The following is a 21,318-nucleotide window of genomic DNA, read 5'->3' as shown; positions in this document are numbered from 1 at the left end:
CTTCTCCACTCAAAACCGAAGAGGGCAGGAGGGGTGAGGACCACGGAGCAAAGCTCAGCTCACCATCCAGGGCTCAGGAGGAACTGTCCCACAAGGTAACCACAATTCAGAGGGTCGCCAGGAATTCGTTCACTCGCTGCCTCCGCTGCCCCAGGCCGCCCACGGAGCCAGAGGGAGCCCCTGCTTCTCCTCTGGAACCCCCCCCCCGCCCGTCCAGGTCTCCAGCCCCCATTCTCTGCCGGGAGATGATGGTGCAACCCAGGTGGGCGGCTGACTCTGAACGAAGGACAGAGTGCAGGGGACATGGCACCGGGTGTGCAGGCCTCCTGTTGACAGGCAGAAGGTTCCAGTCATGCCAGTGGGGGGCCTGCTCTCTGTCACCAGGACTCAGTTGTGTGTTTGACAACCAAGGCACATCATTATCATTTGAAATGTGCGGATTGGTCATAGAAAACATACAGAACACATTATGGATAAAAATTGGATATAAATTGTTATATTTAAAAATAAACTCAGTGTTAAAAAAATCTTAAGAATTTGTCTTCAACTCGGAGGTCCCATAAATGTCACTTAACGTGTTCAGATTGATCAAATGATTAAAGATAACCACATTTAAAAAGTAATGGATGACTAAATCTGAACACCATTACGTTTAGACAAAAATCATAAAAAATATGAAATAAACCAGAATACCAGCACTGACCCATCAGCATAATCTACCAAGGTGTCCAATCCTCGGCCCATGGGTTGCATGTAGCCCAGGATGGCTATGAATGTGGCCCAACAGAAAACTGTAAATTTACTTAAAACCTTTACTTTACTCACAGTGTTCGAATATTTACTGTGTGGCCCAAGATGACCCTTCACCGTGCTGTGTGGCTCAAGACGCACCAAACGGTCGGTCACCTAATTGAGGCCCCGGGGAAAGCCCGGTCACGATGAGAAGGCCAAGTGGGGAGCAGGCAGAGTGAGGGGCCCGTCTCCCTGACATGGAGCCGGAGTGCCCAGGCCTCGGGCACTCACCCCTGCACTGTCGGGGAAGGGTCTAAAACCGCCTGGTGTTTGGCACCCCAGATTTGAGAAGTGACAGAGACTAACAACTGTGTCTCGGCACGCCTGCCTCTTCCAGAGGGTGCAGCATCAGTCACATCGGTCACAGCCGTCTCTCACCACAACTCGTGCAAGTAAGACAGAGCAGTCGCCTTAATTAGATTCTGAAGGCCGTTTTAGGCTAATGTAGAAGTCATTATAAGGTCATTAAAACTGTGTGACCTTATAATGCACGTGCACTTGTATGTATGAGAATGTGTGCACAATACACATTTACAGTGTGTGCATGTTTTACACAGACATTCACAGACACATATGTGTGCCTGTGTGTACATGATGAAATCTCCCAGATCTGACTGTAGGGAACATCTGAATGGCCGGCCCTGACTATATTTTTCACGACTGATTCACTGTCCGCAGCCGTGCCCACTCCCCAGCGGACGACTTCCCCAGGCCACCTTGCGCACAGCAGCCACTGGGCTCTGTGCGTCCAGTGACTCTCGGGCTCCTTGGATAGAGCGCAGGCAGGGAAAGCCAGTGGGTGGGAGGAGACCGGCTCCTGCCCCACCCTGGGCACCACAGGTGGCTGGGTGGCCCCAGAGTGGGCTGGGTCGCCCCGGCCAGGAGCACGTGTGCCCAGTGTCAGGCGGCATTAGAGGTCCCCTGGCCGCGGTGCCAGCACCATCTGGGCTGCAGTGGGGACCAGCATACTAGGGGAGCCCCTGACTCTGCTCTAGTGACTTCTCCCCCAGCAATGAGCCCTAATGGTCTGTCTGTGGAGAAGCATTCGGGGCCAGAAGAGGAGGTAAGATACCAACTCCAGGCCCAACTTCCAAAAGCCCCCAAACTGCCGCCCCTTGCCCCTGCATCTGGACACAGGCACCACAGAAGCTGCCTGTGACCCCGTGACCGCATTCCTGTGTGGGGGCGAAGACCTGCACAGGATCGGCTCAGCTCTCTGACCTGAGCCCGCGAGGCTGACGTGGCTGCTGAGCGAGACTGGAAGGAAAGAGTGGTGCCTGCTCCGCAGAGGGCGCAGCGGGACCTCCAGAGACCACAGGGCCCCAGCCCTGGAACCCAGGCATGTTGCCTAACAGGGAAAGGGGTCTGCAGAGGCCACCAGGGGAAGGGCCTCAAGATGGCAAGAATTACCTGGGTTGTCCCTGGTCACAATCGCGAGCGTCCTTCAGAGACAGAGAGAACTGTGCCAGGCAGGAGGCGGGGTCAGAGGGACAGGTCAGAGGGAAGGATGACAAGTGGCCACGCCGCCCACAGACATCTGGGTCCCAGCCAGCCCAGTGATGATGCGTCTATCTGACCTCTGGCCTCAAACTGTGAGACAGTACTGGCTGTTGTTTTAAACCATCAAGTACGTGGTAATTCGATAGAGCACCCACAAGAAACCAACACAGTGCATTTTGTATAGTGCATTTGCCCAGAATATTTACATGGTATTTCCTAAACTGAATTTTTATAAAAAGCATCATAAAAAAAGTAAAATGTACACACACACACACGCACACACACACAATAAAGTCCTTAATAACATCCTGGGCATACATATTCTTATGTGCATAGAATTCTCTTTAATTCAATGCTCAGGACACCAAATAAAAGTGTTTTTAAGCCTTTCCATTCCACTGTTTTCATTTCTATTTTAAAATAAGGATGGATATTTTTTGATCCTGGAAAATTAAAACAAGTTGGCCCATGTTATAAAGTTTTATAATAGGTATGAGTCCTCCTTCAGAGTGTATTTTTGAAGGCAATGAAGTTCAGTAAATATTCTTACAATCATGTTCTTCCCTCCAGGAACGTATTAACCAAGCCCGCGAAAAGAATTGCTAGAAGCATGTTCTCTAAGTGAAGCTGGAGATGGGCTTCTGAGAAATGCAGAGGCCTGCCCTGGCCAGGGAACTCGGTCAGCGGGACCATCCCGCTACACACCGGAGGGTTCTGGGTTTGATCCTGGCTGGAGCGTGCACATGAGGCAACCGGTGAGTGTAGAACTAAGTGGAACAACAGAGCAACGTCTCTCTCTCCCCCTCCCCCTCCCCTCTCTGTTTAAAATCAAGCAATAAAAAATTTATAAAATTACTTTAAAAATATTACTCAGAGAAATCATACACTTTGTGGTGAGAAACAATACGGCCAGCACTAAAGAAGCGAGAAGCAAGCAGCTGCACACACTGCACACACTGAGACATAGAAACCCCTTCCGCTTCCTACCAAACCCACTGAAATGACACCGGGGACAGGACACAGCACCATGTTCAAAACCCCTGACATAACTGCACGGCACGTATGATTTTCATTTGGCCCACGAGAACTCCGAATGAGGACTATGACCACATGCCATATACCAAACTCACTAAGAATGGGTGTCTCCAAATGAAGTCACTTATGAGTATCTCAAAAGTCAAGTAACTTATTAACATTCTCATATAAAAAATACCAGGCAAAAATAAGGGGGCTTTTATATTGCGACCTTGGAGCGAAGTAATACAAGACATCAAATGCATCACTTCAGAAAAGTTCACACACCGTCTCTAAGCTTCCCCTCAAGCTACTCCGTAATCTCTCAGCGCGCCTGAACGTGGAGGTAGGGGCGCAGCACACACCCGTGCCCACTCGGACTGCGCCTCTGTGCTCTGCTCTTCGCACTAGAGGGTCGGCAGGAAACGACGCCCTGGCTCCTTAACTGAATGGTGAACACACAAAAGACTCCGAGCCCGCAGAGCACACGCCCCCCTGTGCGTACAGCAACTGGCTTTTCGTCCACAATCAACTTCCAGTTAACACACTGACCTGCCGTTCTTATCTTCACAATTTCAAGTAAGTTTTAAGGAAATTCAGCAAACTACCACAAAATTCCATATTACACATTTACAGATTTTAAAATGAATCTGTATTTTTAAGTAGATTACTGAATGCTCTCAAATATAACATCATATAGTAAAAGATCCCATATCATGTATAAGTGATATTATAAATGTCTATAATTAATTATACCAGGATTGTTTTAAATCTAGAATACGTACTCCCTCAAAATTCATAAAACAGTGTTACTCCAAAATTCCGATATCCAAAATGCATGGTGATTCTCTGAGAACATACACCAGAACGCATGCACACATACACACCTGTGCAGGCACACCCAGGCACGTACTTGCGGCCCCAGGTTGGAAATGTGTCCTAAAGGTGCACGAGAGAAAGCATGGCAGTCACTGGTGACACCAACCACCAGCAAATCAATTTTCCATCTTCACAGATAACAATTAACCATATTGCTGAATATGTAAGTACATATGTGTACACTTATGTATTGACTGGTTTAGATTTTAACAAAAAACACCAGACTATACTGTGTATCTCCAGACTACGACAGTAGTTCTGAAAATGACACCCACCGACCAGGAGCCCCGAGTGAATTCACTCCCCCATGATGCTGAAGATACGCAAAACCGCACTCTCTGGACGTGCACGGCAAACGATTAACACCGGCTCTGCTCATTATCTCCCTTAACAAAACTTCTCCAAAAACAAATAAATCAGAAATGCCTCCAACACTCCTGAATAAATAAATTTCAGGCCTATTCAGTGGCAGGAATGATATTTTAAAAAGCTTGTGTAAGCTCGTCGTACAACTTTATTACAAAACCACATGTGATAAAAGACTGTCCATTTCTTCTTTCTCTACNCCTGCGGCCCCAGGTTGGAAATGTGTCCTAAAGGTGCACGAGAGAAAGCATGGCAGTCACTGGTGACACCAACCACCAGCAAATCAATTTTCCGTCTTCACAGATAACAATTAACCGTATTGCTGAATATGTAAGTACATATGTGTCCACTTATGTATTGATTGGTTTAGATTTTAACAAAAAACACCAGACTATACTGTGTATCTCCAGACTACGACAGTAGTTCTGAAAATGACACCCACCGACCAGGAGCCCGGAGTGAATTCACTCCCCCACGATGCTGAAGATACGCAAAACCGCACCCTCTGGACGTGCACGGTAAACGATTAACACCGGCTCTGCTCATTATCTCCCTTAACAAAACTTCTCCAAAAACAAATAAATCAGAAATGCCTCCAACACTCCTGAATAAATAAATTTCAGGCCTATTCAGTGGCAGGAATGATATTTTAAAAAGCTTGTGTAAGCTCGTCGTACAACTTTATTACAAAACCACATGTGATAAAAGACTGTCCATTTCTTCTTTCTCTACAGAGTTTTACTAGCAGAAATGGCTTCTCAACGATAAAGAAACTTGGGACTAGCAATATAGCTAGGAAGTGTGAATCCTGTGTTCCAACAGACAACCGCCACTGCTCCTTAGCAGCTGATCCTTCTCATAAAGTTACTGTCAGGAGCCCAGAGTGTTTTCTCTCATGGTGAGAGCATCAGGCTAACGACAGCTAATAGAAGCCATCACGGAGGATCAGACACCAGAAACGGGGATGTTTGTATAATGGGAAACGTAATTCTTGACTTTAAAAATATGTGTAGGTAGGCTGCAGAGAGTTCTCCTTTCTTTCTCCTTCCTACACAACCCCACAACTTCTGCACTCGACAAACACCCGAACAGCAACTGGCAGAGGCGGCTGTACCCTGAGCTTCAGTCAGGCGTGCCCCCCCCCCCCCGGCTGTGCCTCCCCTCCACATTTTTAAAGACCTCTGTACAGAAACAGTGCTAATCAAGGATAAATGCTAAAAGGAAAAAATTAATGAAGTGATGAAATTGCATTATTTTAAAGTGAAAATCAATATAGTCTAGGATTCAATAAAGCTACTAGTAATAAGTCTACAGCATACTAAAGACTGTAAGCTAACATCTAAAATTAAAACTCCAATGAGCTCACCTATATTTTATTCAAACAATCACTAAAAAACAATTTTCTTTTATGGATGACAAAAGTTATAATACTAGAAGATCTCATGCCGAAAAAAAGCTTTATCATTATTCCAATCTTACCACTAAAGATATCCTTCAAATTAATTCTCCCTAAAAGATTTTTGCTGTTTGGAAAAGCACACACACACACACACACAAAATAATTCAGTTCAAAACACAATAAGCTCCTCTACTGCCACAACCTAAAATATCTTTCATGGAATTTTTTTAAAAAGCATGTAAATTAAGGTGACGGAAACATGCTTTCATCTAGCAGAATAATGTGGTAGCTATTCATCACCTGAAGTCATAAAACACTAGGTCTCGTCCTTAGCATATTCTAATGAAGCCTATCATGCAAATGAGAGCGACCTTTTCCTCGCGTTCTGCAAGTTCACATTTATTCCAACAGTACACAGAGTTTGCCAATACAAACTAGCCAAAGACTGGTAATTACTGTAATCAATTAGCAGTTAGTGTCGTTCTGCTCATTTTCAGCTAATGTCAACTAAGCCATTTTTGAGAGAGTCACCCTTGACAACAGCTTTTCTGTTGTTGTTTTTAAAATGGGGGAAAAGGAAAATAAAAAGGTGAAAACGCTCAAACTTTCCAGAATGGCTTCAAGGTTGAATTCCCTCCAAATGACATGACGAATCAAGACAAGGCCCTAAAGTTTGCAGTGGACAAAGACTCAGGTAAAGTTGCGTATCCTTAAAATGACATTGAAGTTTTCTGCCCATACAAGGAAACATTAATATTTAGATATTTAAATGAAGGACACTCTCCCGAGCAGCAGTTCAGACTTGGGAGCACTTGGGCCCTCTTCGCAACGGTCGAGTAAACAGGCCGTGCCCCCACCCGGGAACAGTCTCTTCTGCCGACAGTTATGGATAGGACGCATTACGGCAGGCGGTAATTAAAGTTAAAGCTAATACTGTCTCAGAGATGGGGAATTTTGTAAAGAAAAACCATTCATCACGGCTCACCGTGCCCACAACAGAAATGAATTATCTCCTGCTGCAGCGCATACCCATTCTGAGCGCGCGTCTCTGCTGAACTGAAATGAGGCCCACGGGCCCAGCTCACGTGCAGGAGATGAGGGCACAGGACAGGGACAGAGCGGGTTGCAGAAAATCCTCCACACCTCGCGCACAACGTACCACGTGGAATTTCAAGTGTGGGCAACAAAAACAAACACCAGTTTCAAGTAAAGGCTGGTACATCCCAGAAAAACCAGCTTACTAAAAAAATCTGTAGTCTTTTCCCTAAATGCGGTTGCTTCTTAAACTCAGTGGAAGACCCCAGAAAAAACACAGTGGCGGTGGCTGGTGGCTGCGGAGAAACGCTAATGTCCTACCAACTAACACCCTCGCACTCCTCGTGCTGGCCCGGCCAGCACGTGAAGGACAATACATTCAGCGCTCGCTTATGAAAATGTGGGAGAGAGCACAAGAGGTCGTTCCCATGCTAGAAAGAAAATGAAACTGCAGTATCTGAGAAGTTAGCCAGAAACTAAACACTGGGAGATGAGGAACTTCACTGAGAGTCCTGAGCTCAGACAAGGAGCGACACTTGGTGTGGCCTGGTTTGTACCTGTCACCGGGGCACCCAGTGCCACACGTTCCTTGGAACTGCACGATCCGGTCCCTTCACAAAAAAACACAATTTCCGTCTACAGGAAACAACTGATTTCAAATGAAGAAAAGTTACCTGGGGAGAGCACTGCAGGGGTAAACCAATACACACACGTGTGTCACACTGACTCACTACCGTGTTTTGGTGTCCTTTTATTTTCTCTCAAAAAGACAAGTCACTGAAAACCAACATGGTGAGCATTCAAAGAAAGGCACAATCTCATATTCATATGTCAGGTGAGAACTCCCAGTTTCTTTGTTTCTGGTGCCTGAAAATATCACTCATGAACGAACACCTGAGAACACATATGAGTTGCAGTTTGTTTTTAAATTAAAAACATCTATAAAAGATCATGAGCCTGTGAGTAAGAACAGTGTCACACAAAGAAGGTGTTTAAAATCTGTACCCATGAATAGAAACGACTTTCCAAAACTAAGTACCAAAAATAAACAGTAAAACGAAACGGAGGTAACAACAGCGGTGTCCAGGGCGTGCCCTGAGAGCCCTAGAAGGCTGCCCGGGCACCCAGGCCATGCCTGTCCTAGCGCCCGTGTTACTGTGGCGACAGGGGACCCGCGCCGTGTCCCTGCGGGTGTGCTGGCTGACTCTGCTGATGCTGGAAACAGTCCCCTCATGTGGCATCCCACACAAGTGACCTGTCGCCACCGACAAAGAGCCACGGAGCAGGAAGACAGTGCCCTCCACTCTTGTCAGGAGAAGACACCCACGTGGGCGCTGACAGTCACTGAGAGGGGACAGAGCAAACAAAGTGAGCAAAGGGGAAAGGCAGCCAGTGAACTTGAAGGACCCCGGGCGCCCCCAGGAAGGGCGCCAGCACAGGCAGGAGCAGGGCCTGACTCGGCGCAGAAAAGGCGAGCACCAGCGGCTTCACAAAGGATAAAGCTCGGCGCACGGCTGTGCCGTGAGACGAGACCTTCACGGTAAACACTGAGGACAACCTGTGACCAGAGTCCTGGACGACACTAATTGCCCATGAAAGCTGACCCGCAGCCAAGAAGCACAGTTCAGCTCCAATCGCCCGGGCTCACTCGGAGTGACACGATCGGAGGTGACCAAAGACACTCACATATCACAGAAGATCGGGCGCTGGGGGCACCACCGAGTGCGTGCCGGAAGGGAGACTTGGCAGGCTTCACACTTCCTGCATGGAAAAAATAAAATTCGAGGGAGCCCAGACTCCCTCATCTCTCTAATACAGCTTTTCTTATTCTAATGCTGGGAAGCAGAGAAAATGGAGTGCCGATAACATTTTAAGAAATCAGATGAGGTTATTTTATAAGGAAGAAATCTCACAATGAAACAAATTAAAGAGTAACATTAAGTTTCTGTTCATATGTACTCCATGAATGATTTAATGCTGCTAAAGTGTTTCAATTTGTTAAGAGTGCTTAGTATAGAAAGAGGTTTAAGCAAGTATTACATATTGTAATTTACAATTATTGCAGCATTTCCATTTTTCCATAAGCTAATGAAGTGCATAAAGCACCTTCCTAATGCAGTAATTTAAAACTACATTAGGTAACTTTAAATTACCTTGCTTATTATATCTTATAAAAAAGTCAAAGAGATAAAAACTAGTACTTTAATTGATAATTTAACAGTTAAACATGTTTTACTTGAAGCAGAGAAGTGTACTGAGTAAGACCATAAGCCTATGTGTAACTCCTACTTTAAATCGAAGCACAGTAAGTCCCGTCTGACTGGAGCCATTTCAGTGTTTGGACTGACCTACATATAAAAAGCAGAGGAAATTAAGCTGATTAAAAACCAAACTCATTTAATTATGCAGTGGGCTTTGAAACTGCCCACTTTCCATATTCAATAGATTTCAAGATGCAACACTGCAAACATACAGAACTTTTAAAATGAAAATATGGCTTCGAATCACGTGAATAAACGTGAACACCGTGAAGGCAAACCCCCACCCGACAAGAATATTTTCATTAGCTTGGAAAAAAAGAGTAATCACTTAAATAAGGAGTACGTCGCATTTAAAACAAAATAAAAATGTCCGCTGTTAAGGGAGATCGTATGAGCACAGGCACACATTTCACAGTCAGCTCTTGGTTGTCCACCGAAGGGCCGTCTGAACGCTGCGCGTCCACGGCAGCCTCGGCCTCCGACCCGACAGTGAGCGCTGCGCTCTCTCCCTAATGACTGCTTTGCTGAGCACGGAAGGGGCTGCTCTGAGAGTGGCCTCTTCTCCTCGCGACAATCAACACCTATACTCTTAATTACCAGCTCCTTGATCTCCCGGAAGGGGTTTTCCAATCTGAGCGACAGCAGACAGGCGCAGGGGCCTCAGCCCCACATCCGAAGGCCCGTGCAGAGCCTTCAGAAGTGGTCTTCTCATTCGTTCTTGAAGGGGGGAAACACATGTTGCTTTGGAAATGGAAGCCCGTCTGCACGACAAGTCCAACAAGAATATGTTTAAGTCAGAAGCTGCTCCATTCCTTTTCGCTCGATGCCCACAGAATGGCTTCATTTCTTAAGTCGATGCCCAGAAGGACTGACCTATACTCAAACACAGCTAACCAGGGCCATCCGAAGGAAGCACTTCACAGGCGGGGGCAGAGCTGGCAGCCCCAGTCCGGGCTCCTCAGGGGACGGCGATCTTCCCCTCTCACCCCCCAGAGGCTCTGCTCCTTCACCTGCAGAACAAGAGGAGGTTTCTTCCTGCTCTGCCCAGGGCCGGTCCTGCGACCCCTCACGGTCCCATGGCCACCAGCATCAAAGTGACCTGGGCTGCGAAGCGGGCCCGTGCTGGACCCAGGCCCAGACGCAGCACGTGGTGGGGACACCCTCCCAACCTGGGCGTTGCCCTTGCCCGCCTGCCACAGTGGTGTGCCCCTGGTGTGCAGCAAGGGTTCTTAATACTCGCAGCACCCAACAAGGAGGGGCCCAGACCTCTTCTCCCTTCGAGTGTCAAATCAAAAAATGACAACAGCCGGCACAACAGCAGCTGTCCAGTGTGAACGAATCAAACTCATACCCAACTTTTGTGATCAACACAAACTGTACTGTACTCTGGGTGCCACTGATTTACGTGCACCCTGAGACGAGAAAGGTAGATGGCCGCCCCTACAGGGCAGTCCCTCACCTACAGCCTGCCTCCCGCAAGAGGACGCATAACAGGCTGCTGGCTGGTCAGAAGGGGTGCCTGATGTAAACACCAAGGAAAAGAGCCTGGACACTCTGAGCGTGCTCAGCTCACTCTCCTTCCAAATGCAGGGGAGGGGACTGAGGTCTTCCCACCCACTGCTCTTCCAGATTAGCAACTGAAATGCATTTGCATCTCCTAAGTGGGTTTAGCCTCAAGGGCTTTGAAACTGCACACCATGTGATGAGCAGGGGGCTGTTTCTGTTCACTCACTGGAAGGAGGTGAACCATTGGTTCGATTTAGTGAAATGTGACACAGTGACCTAAGAGAAGCTCAAGAACTGACCAACTTACGGAATCATGGGATCGCAGGGCCCCCTGAGATCGTACTCCATCAGTTCAACCCCACAAACGTCTCTCCCATGAATTGCATCTTAACAAGAGCACGGTCCTCCTCGGTCACAGGGGTCACATGACTCGGCAGTGGCCCATTCCCTCTCAGATGCATTTAATGATCATGTGGGTCTTCCAGACTGAAACTCTGTAATTCCCACTGTTTTTGAATAAACTGCTACATTCATGCCAACAAATGGACAGTGCTTCTAGAGCACATTTTCCCATGAATAACGTGCCCCCACATTTTACCATGAATAATGCACCCTCACATTTTTGGTCCAAACATTCAGGGGAAAAAAATCTTTCATTTTAATTTTTTAATTCAATTATTTACTTATATTTGAAAACAAAATCAATGATCATATTCCAAGATATTATTTTGCATACTGATATCATTATTGCTTTCTAGATTTATATTTTTAACACATAAGCATAAATAAAGGAATTAAAAACATTTATATAGATACAGAATTAGTACTACCCATGTACAATGAGCATCCTTATTTTTCCCTCAAAAATTTGGGCAAAAAAGTACGCACTACACACGGCCAAACACGGTACTTGCATCAGTTGTTGGGAATTTGCACTGCCCACAAGAGCAGCCCTGACCTTCCAGGCACGAAAAAGAACGCCAACATGGAAGACTGCGCTGCTGGCGTCCAGAAAACCACTCATCACAACGTTGTTTGCCTCATAAAGAGGAAGGAAAACCAAAAATGCAAGGCGTTCTATCACACAACGGAGGCCACTAAAACGAAAGTGCTTTCCCCGTTCAACAGACTACCCAACAGGTTCTCCGGGAAAACAAGCCCAGAGCACCGTCGCACAAAGATCAAACCGGGACTCCTGGGGGGGGGGGGGGGGGGTGTTCTTCTTTGTGTCCGATTCGTGAACTGAGCACAACAGCCGCCTGAACCATCCCCCCTGCTGCACCTACCCCAGGAATCTGAAAGCCCCTTGGGAGCACAGTGAAAAGATGATCACACGTGCACATGCACCCAAATTGTCGTCAACTGTCAGAGCTGCAGTGCAGAGACGCTCCAACCCTGTCACACAGAATCAATGACGAACACAGTACCACTGAAGGGCAAGGTCGAGCCCGTCAGCAGTGCCGGCGAGACTAAGAGCAGCAGCAGGACTGACCATCAGCGAGGAGGGCGCAGAGGACACCAGCCAGGGCTCTGGCCCTCCAGCCATCGCAGGGCAGTTCCAGGGCCCGCCTGGTGCTGACGCCGCAGGGGGTGGGCACTGCCTGGAGTCTTGATGCCGAACACCAAGTAGCCTGCCTAGAAAACGCTCACACTGGAAACCATACAAAGAGAATATCGAAGTAGGAAGAATAGGCAGGAAGAACGTGGAAATTCGTCACACGCAGTGCCCCCCAAACACTGCAAGGTCTCCCCCAACCACCACTCGGCTCCACTGACAGGTGGCGGTGGCAGGACACTGAGGCCTGGAGCCCTGAGATGTTCTGACTCCCTCCAGGACACTGCCTCTCCTCCCTCTCCTTTGAAGGCCTTCCTCACCTCAGCTTTGGGAATGAACTTGACCTCAGATCTAACATCCTATCTGAAGACTCCACTGACTCAGACCCCTTTCACAATGGTTCAAACACTGCTCCTCTAAGTCCCAACAGGAATAGCAAAACCACACTCTACCTATGGTAATATACTTCTTTATTATTTTTTATTGATTTTTTAGAGAGAGAGAGAAAGGAAGAGGGAGAGGGAAACATCAATTTGTTGTTCCACTTGTTTGTGCACTCAGTGGTGGGTTCTTGCACGTGCCCTGACTGGGGATGGAGCCCAAAAGCTTGGCGTATCGGGACCACGCTCCAACCAACTGAGCGACTAGGCCAGGGTCGCGGTGGTATTCTCAGTGCCTAGCTCAGCGCCTGGCACATAGCAGAAAGTTAATGTTTGCAGGGAGGAACTGAGTGAATCAACCTTAACTGTCGAGGAACGCATTCAGTTAAAGAATCTCCTTTCCTACTATAAGATATGTAGGAAGTGTGCACATCTCTAGGTTTCTCCAGAGACTTGACTGTGTCTTAGGAAGTGACCAGAACTGCTACTCAGCTCCGGAAATGTGAACTGAAAGGCCCCCGATGCTGAGCACCGTACGGAACACCCATGGAATTCCCTCCAGAGCACAAGGAATCTAGACCCTGCAGGTTTCTGCGGAACTAGAGTTGGACTATTTTCCTGACTACAAAAATTAGGGCGCATTCATTAAATAACCAGTAATTCACAGTCAAGACCCAGCTAGGAGAGGCTGCCTCCTGGGCCACGCTGCCGCTCCGCGGGCAGGGCCTGCCACAGCTGCCAAGGCCCGGACTAAAGACAGAGAAATGCCACTCCCTGGTGAGGAAGGCGAGGTCAACATACACACATATACTGCCTAACGCTTCCGCAGTACACTGCCGCTCCATATTCCTGTGCAGTTTGGCATACGCGTCTTAACTGTTATTCTGCTTTTCAAATTTATATTCAAAGATAAAGTTATTTTTCCCATGCAGGGCGTCCCCACGCTTAGACACAAATTACTGGCTTTAATGACTTGAACGTGGTGGTCAGTCCCGTGCAGTCCCCACACCAGGCGCTGTGTGGGGACTAGTGAAAGCACTCCTGTTGAGATGACCCACCATGGGTCTCGACATGAAACATGCTCTGTGCCCCAACTCTCCGACACAGAAGCACAGTGGCAGGCAGTCCGGGCCCAAGAGGACGAGATGCAATGAGCCCCCCAGTGGGGCCCGGGAGGAGGGGCAGCTGAACAGGAGAGGGAAGAGAGAGCTCAGCTGCTCTCACTGAACCAGAAAAAGGCTCCTCATGCAAACATCCTGTCCACGACGCACCGCACCGCTGGCGCCTCCCACCCCCTCCCCCGAATGGCGAAGCCCAGGCTGCCCACAGGAAGACAGCTGCCTGAGGATGCCCTCAGCTCTCCCCCACCCCTGGGAAATGCCCACGGCTTTTCAGAGCCAGGGGCCCCGAGTAGAGCCCACACCCAATCGGCACCCCAGCAGGCTGTGCCCTCAAATGAGCAGGTCTCACACAGGAAAGAAATTTTCATCGTGAACTATTCTTAACAAGTCAGATTTTCACTGAAATGCTCAGAAAATAGTACTTGAAATATTATCAATGGTTTTCAGTTACATAACACTACCTACTGAAATAGTAAACTGCATATGAAAACATTAAAATGAAAACTAAGCAGTTTTTCACATTTTTATAAGAATAAAAAATGACCTACCTAAACCCTAAATGAAAAACTGTAAGAGGCAAAAACTGCTTTGAAGTTTCAATCCAATACATTTATTTTTTTACAGAACAGATTCTGTTGGTTACATTCCACCAGATTAGCAAGCTATTGATTACTAGGAAGATGGGAGATACGGCAAATACGAAGATACTCAAAACAGGAAATCAAACTGAAATGATACGCTGAAGAAACTACTTCCTAGTTAATAAGTATGGCAGGTATGTATGTAACTGGGTTCCATCTCACCTACTACTAACATAGTTTCAAAAGCAGTTATTTAAACACGGAGAATGAAACACATACAGATTTTAATAGGCAGAGAATACAAACGGATCATTTTAAAACAGGAAAATATACGTTTTTGTATATGAAAGAAGTTCCACCAAAATAGCTCATCAAAAGCAGATTATGAGAGTCCCCCTCCATTAAACAGCAGACGCCCATGCCGAGGCCGCCAGGCGCTGGAAGCTGCACCGGGCGCTGCCTGGGCCCGGCTTCCTCCAGAGCAGGAGAGCTACGCTGAACAGATCACCCACTCTGAAGCCCAACACTTCCACCTCCGCACTTCTGTCGCAAAGAAATGGTATACAAATGGTGCGATAATGTATACGCAAAGGTGTCAGCCACAGAAAGAGATATATATAAAGTAAAAAATGATTAACCACCAAGTGAGAAGCATTAAGAAACGGTCATATAAATCGTTATAATGCTTACATGTGGAATGTTTCAGTGCCATAAAAATATCCACCAAGAATATTTAATGGCACAGAAAAATACTTCCTACATAATTTTAACCAAAAGCAGATTTTAAAATTTTATGTATAGCAGATTCGGTCATGTAACACCCGAAGAATTATACCAAATGTTAAGATGAATTAAGGTTTTTTTTACATTCATTACACTTTATTAACTCCTCCCAATTTCTCACAATGAGCATATAATGCCACGAGGAAGACTCAGAACTGCTGTCGAAATTAAATTAAAGGTTGTCCACTGCTAATACAAAGTAATAGGCTTCCAACAAACCAAACATTCCACAAACAACAGCGATGAGGTTCCAGACAAAATACTGACACAGGGCCCTGGGAGGAACCTGGAGAGCCAACAGGGGCTGGCGCTGCCCGAGACAGGCCTGCCGCAGACAGGCTTCCTGGTGGCCTGCCCTGCGGACGTCCCGGGAGTCACTGGGAAAGGTGGGCGGATAAAACCACGGGAATTGAAGTCACGAGGCTGAAAGCAGCCCAGGGTGAAGCTGCCACATCAGGGAAGAGGCTTGAGCCACCCGGTCCCGCAGAAACGGCCGTGCCGGGGGCTGGTGGCCGGGTCGGCGGCCTGTGGAGTGGAAACACCACTAGTCTTTGAAGCAAGCCAACAAAACCCAGAGGCCACACACACAAAATTCAAAATGTCCAAGACGTGATCCAAAATCACTAGACTTAGGAAAAGTCAGGAAAATGTGACCGAGTGTCAAGCTAAAGACGTGTGACAAGCATGACGACCAAATGCCAGGATTACTGAATGGGACTGCAGAGTGGCTGCCATTATAACCACAGGGAGCAAAGGAAACGGGCTTGGGGCAAGTTTTCTTCAAAAGGGAATTTCAGCAAAGAAATAATCATCATTTTGAAAGCTCCAGACGGACATTTTAGAAAAAGAAAATATCTAGAATAAAAAATGGTCTTAATAGCAAAATGGAGCTGAAGAATCAGAGACAGATCAACAGCAATCTACCAATATGGAGAAGAGAAAAAAAAGAGTAAATTTGGGAAAAAAGAAGAGAGACCCTTAGGGATCTGAAGAACAATTACAAAAGGTCTAACATGTAGTTAATCAACTAGTGTCCCAGGAGAAGGTGGCAGCGGGGGGCGGGGGGGAAGACCAAGCCGCAGCTCACTCAGGAACGGCCGGGTCGGGCAATGTGAGGAGGTCAGCGAAGCCTCTCCGTACTTGAAGACAAGCACGAGGCTGCGTGACACTGCCCGGACCACAGTGTCATGACTCTGAAAACCACATGCAGGCAACACAGGCAGAGCCTTTACCTGGACGTCCAGGTAGAAGCTGGAGAGGCCACATGCCGGTGGTGCTACCATTGCTCCGCAGCCCCAGCTTTGTGACCGAGCACGGCAGTGTCACCAACACACGGGGGACACACAGACCAGGGCCCCTGAGCCACTGCAGTGCAGGGAAGGAGTGACTTGAGGCAGGCGACAAAGACCCACAGCTTCTGCCAGTTAATAGCGACGAAGTCAGAAGACAGCAGATAAGGGGATCTTATACAATCACTCCACAGTGCCCTGAGCCTGTCTGGTCAACTGGCCGACTAGCAGGAACCATGGCAAGGAGAGCCTGCGAGGGAGAGACCACAGAGGGCCGGACAACGCACCCCTACTCCGGGCCGCGCCGGGCAGAACAGACAGACAGTACACGCTCCGCAGGGAAGGCTGCAAGGCGAGGCGAACCTGGCTCGGGCCCCACTGCACACGTGAGGAGCATGGCAGAGGCGCAGGCCTGCAGGGGCTCCAGGGGTTCCACACAGACCCAGCCCCAATTGCTGTCTGACTATGAAGGCTGCCAATCACAGAAAAAAAATCTGGAGAGTCAAGGCTAAATAAACAAGCACTGAAAAACCGAACAGCTGAACAGAAACAATGCCATCTGCATACCATGAAACAAATTTCCATGGTTTTAAGACCCTGTAAGTTAAAGGGAAAAAAAGAAATTCTTAAAAAAGTTAATTAAAAGCCAAACTTAGCACATCATAATATATAAAATATGTCCTATTTTTGACAACAACCAACAATCATAAGATGTGTTTGAAAGAAAGTGTGAGATGACAACCAGTGTGGGGGGGATGGGGAGGGATTGAGCAAAAAGGAAAAAGGACTTGTGGACAAAGACCACAGTGTGGTGTTGCTGGGGGAACGGGATGTAAGGCAACCAAAAGGAAATGTTAAAAAAATACAGTAAAGATTAAATTAAAAGTGATAAGAAGTCACTTTGGGAAGATATGACTCTGGGTGGTGGGCACACAATGCAACATGCAGATCGTATATCATAGAAATGTGCACTTGAACCACGCACAATCTTATTAACCAATGTCACCACAATACATTTAATTCTACACAAATAAAAAGAAAATGTGTATCCTGTGACCCAGATTCAGGAAGGAAAATAAAAGTCAATATAAAATTGGCTCAGATGTCAATGTAGCAAAGAAAGTCTTCAAGTAATTGCTATAAAGACGGTCTAAGAATTCTTTCAACTTTTCAAAAATTAAAGAAAAATGTCATGGCCTTGACTCAATAAAAATTAGAAAAAAGAACTAAACTGAAATGCTAGAGATGAGTCTTATGACAGTGATGAAAAATTACTGCCTGGAAAAACAGCAGATTTGAGAAGGCAGAGGAGAGAATCAGTGAAATTGAAGATGAAATTTTATCTAATGGATGGATTAGAAATGAAAGAAATTTTTAAGAAAAAGGAACAGAGCCTCGGAAACATATGGGACAACTTAAGTAATCCAAAACACATAGAATAGGAATTCCAATACAAAAGAGGGGAAAAGACAAAAAATTTTTTTTAAATGGCTGAAAACTTACTGAATTTGATGAAACACATTAATATACAGTAAAAGAAGCTCAACAAACACCAATGAACAGTTAAGAGATTCACCCCTAGAAAGATCATCGTCAAACTGCTAAAAAGAAAGCGACAATAATAAAATCTTGAAAATAACGAGAAAAATTCATTCCTGTTATACAGGAAACAGCTCCACGTTTAACAGCTGACTCTGGATCACACAGAAGAGAAAAATACATAAATAAGAAGCAACTGAGACCAACAGTCAGAATAATACAGTCAAAGTGCTGGAGGAAAAACTGTCAATCAAATGTTCTATATCCAGCAAAACTACACCTCACTACCTAAGGGGGAGTAAACACAGTCCCAGATAAACAGACTCGGGCAGAACGCAGGTCAACACGGACCACGGCAGCAAAGAGGAAAGGACAAAACCCACACGAGTCACAGGGCAGCGGGGGGCAGAAACAAGGTGTGCGTCCTACAACAACCACACAGGACATGACACATGCAAAAAATAGACTACGTGTAAGAAGAACAAATTATCCAACTACATTCCATAAGAAAATCGAGCCGTGCTAACGATCAGAAACACAGCTAACATTGAGAGAGACAAACACATAAAAAAAAAACTGGGAAAGACACGCTGTCACCAGTAACCAAAGACAGCAAGGGTGGGTGTATTAGTGCCACACACAGCAGACGTCAGGAGAAAAGATAGCACTGAAAATGAGGACAGAAAGGGAAAGGTAGAAATACTGGGTAAGTGCAAGTAAGACCATTTCCATTCATATGAACATTGTTTATACCGAAAATCCTCAAGAACTAAAAAATAAAAATTTAAAACGGTAGAAAAAGTAAGTGAATTTAGGAAATGTATAGAAGATTAAGAACACAAACTCAGTTACACTTTTAAATGTTAACAGCCAACAACTCATGGAAAACAGCACCAAAGTAAACCAAACCGACAGCAGACGAAGCCTGCACACCCATGGCCACAGGGCGTGCAGCGAGACGGGAAGACGACCCAGGGGCAGCTGCTCTCCGAGCCGGGCACAGAGTCACCATGCCGCCAGTCGTCTCCTTCTAAGTAACCACCCCGGAAAAATGAGAACGTGTGCACAGCAGAGACTCACACAAGAGCACACACTACGTGACAGATCAAATTAATGCACACTGACAAGAGGCAGGGCGCGGGTTCCCAGGGGCAGGCGGGACAGGGCCGGTCGTGGCGGCAAAGAGGCACCGGAACCCTCAGAGGGCGGCACCGACGGTCTGTGACCCCCAACTCTGCCGAGGCTGCAGAGGGGCAGGTCTGCGCTTACAGGGGCTGCTCATGTGCCTACATTGACTCTGCAGTGAATTCACCGAGAAGAGACACGAGTAGAGTGAGTAAGTCATAGAGTAAATAAGCCTTAACACCAGTCTAAAAGTAAATAATGAGATCCAAATGTTGGGGAAATTTGTAAATACAAACAAGTTACACTTTGGAAAAGATCTCAAGTTTTGTGCTTTTTAAAATTGTTTGTTTTGAGCCTTAAATCTGTGTTGAATACAAGGGAGTAAAATCTTTACAGGTTTTATGATAAAAGCGAGTCACACAAACTAATTATTTAACTACGGCTACATAAGAAAAACAAGCTCACGGCCCACAGATTGTGTTTAGATCTGTAAACACAATTCAGTTTCACTGCCGGAAGCAGCACCGGCTGCCACGTGGAAAACAAGCAACGTGCCTGTCTGGTGCGTCACCAATGCACTGCGCCTGTGCAGGATCTCGGGACACAAAGCTCTTCCATCTCAAGCAGGAAAACAGGCGTCACTGTCCTCGGAGGACAGTCTAGACTTGCAGTCTCTCTGTCAAAGCAGCCCTGAGGAGAACAAAAAGTAGCCGCACCATGAAACAGAGTGACTGCGCCTCCACAGTCACTGGCAAACACAGCTTTTACATGTCTAAAATTCTGGCGATTGATCAAAAGGTTAGATTAAAATCACCGGGGCAACTTGGAGATGCTAAAAGGTGTGTATGTACACAAACACCCACACTCACACACACACGAATTTGTTTCTAAAGGCAAAGAGAAGAATAGCATTAATAACAACAGATAGTATAACTCTCTCTACAAAAATATGTACACATCTGGTTTATGTCTGATTCAGTATTTCACTCTGGACAAAGTAAAGTTTCATCTAACTGCTATACTTACAACAGTTAGTAAAACAACATAACCCATTCCAACATTTCCTCACACTGCAGAACACGCTCCTCCCATGGACGGGGGCGTCCAGATCACCACAGAGTCCCTGAAGGGCACGGCTTCGGCAGCAATGCTCTGAGGGGTATAAAGGAACGGACCACCTCCCCTTCCCATGTTCTTCCAAAGCTGTCAGCAACAAACGCTCCAACTATGGAGAACCCCCAACCACCCATCGGCTGTGCTCCTGGCATCCAGCCAGGGACATCAATGGGCAGCACGAGCCAGGGTCCCCTGAAGCTGATGCTCCTGCTCCTGTCAAGGTGGCAGCTCGGCAGCAGCCGAGTGCCACGTCCCGGTCCCCCTGCACCCCACACACCTGCACGGCACCCTCCCACAGCACCCCAGGGAGGGCGAGCGCAGCTCCACCCGTAACTTCCAACACAGTCTAGTGCAGGGATTGCTCTGTGCTGTGATCCACAATTGCAGTGGGTCCTCTGCTGCACCGAACTTCTGAGGGGGATGTTATCAGGGACATGGGCACAGGAAAACACACGAAGTATACAGGGCCCAGTCCTATACACGGCTGCAGGCATCCCCCAGGGCTCTTGGAACGCGTCCACAGTCAAGGAGGGACAACAGCAGGCTCTTTCACCAAAGAGCCCCAGGGCCCAGCCCAGGACCCAGCATATAGTGGGATTTCAGTAAATGAGGTTGTTTAAAATTGATAAAAGGACAAAAGCCACGTTTTGTCTGCAAAGCACATGTGAGTAACAATATTACAGACATCCAAAAACACGCCACAGGAACTCCTGTGGATGCTGAGATGAGAAAGTCCTCCCAGAAGCCACAGAGTTCAAACCGCACCTTCAAGTGCAGGTGGAACTGGGCCACATGTCTGAAAAGCATTCCCAGAAACAGGGACCTAGAAACACAGGTGCGTAAGAAAATACGAGAGCAGGGTCCAAGGGGCACACAGTGAAGGGACCAGCGGTCCAGGGGCCTTCTGTCAGGAGGAACAGTGACAGGCAGGGCTGCCGAGGGGCAGGCCCCGGAGGACACACAGCCACTCCCAGGTTGCTGGGACCCGACGCGCAGCATGCCACTCTGGGCCACGGCCAGCAGGTGCACTGAACACAGAGCACAAGCAGAGGAAGTGTCACACCTTCCTGGCCCCAC

At 47.1% G+C, this 21,318-nt stretch overlaps 1 protein-coding gene across 1 annotated transcript in view; it reads right to left on the bottom strand.

The window, feature by feature from the left end:
- ZNF407 (zinc finger protein 407) overlaps nucleotides 1-21,318 on the bottom strand; it is a 302,977-nt gene that overhangs the window by 189,456 nt on the left and 92,203 nt on the right. The window lies entirely within an intron of this gene.

Source organism: Sturnira hondurensis, unplaced genomic scaffold (genome assembly GCF_014824575.4).
Source record: "Sturnira hondurensis isolate 20B ecotype Veracruz unplaced genomic scaffold, ASM1482457v3 Scaffold0001872, whole genome shotgun sequence".
Taxonomy (NCBI): Eukaryota; Metazoa; Chordata; class Mammalia; order Chiroptera; family Phyllostomidae; genus Sturnira; species Sturnira hondurensis.
The sequence above is the reverse complement of the archived record's forward strand: the minus strand, read 5'-3'. Positions and strand labels throughout refer to the sequence as shown.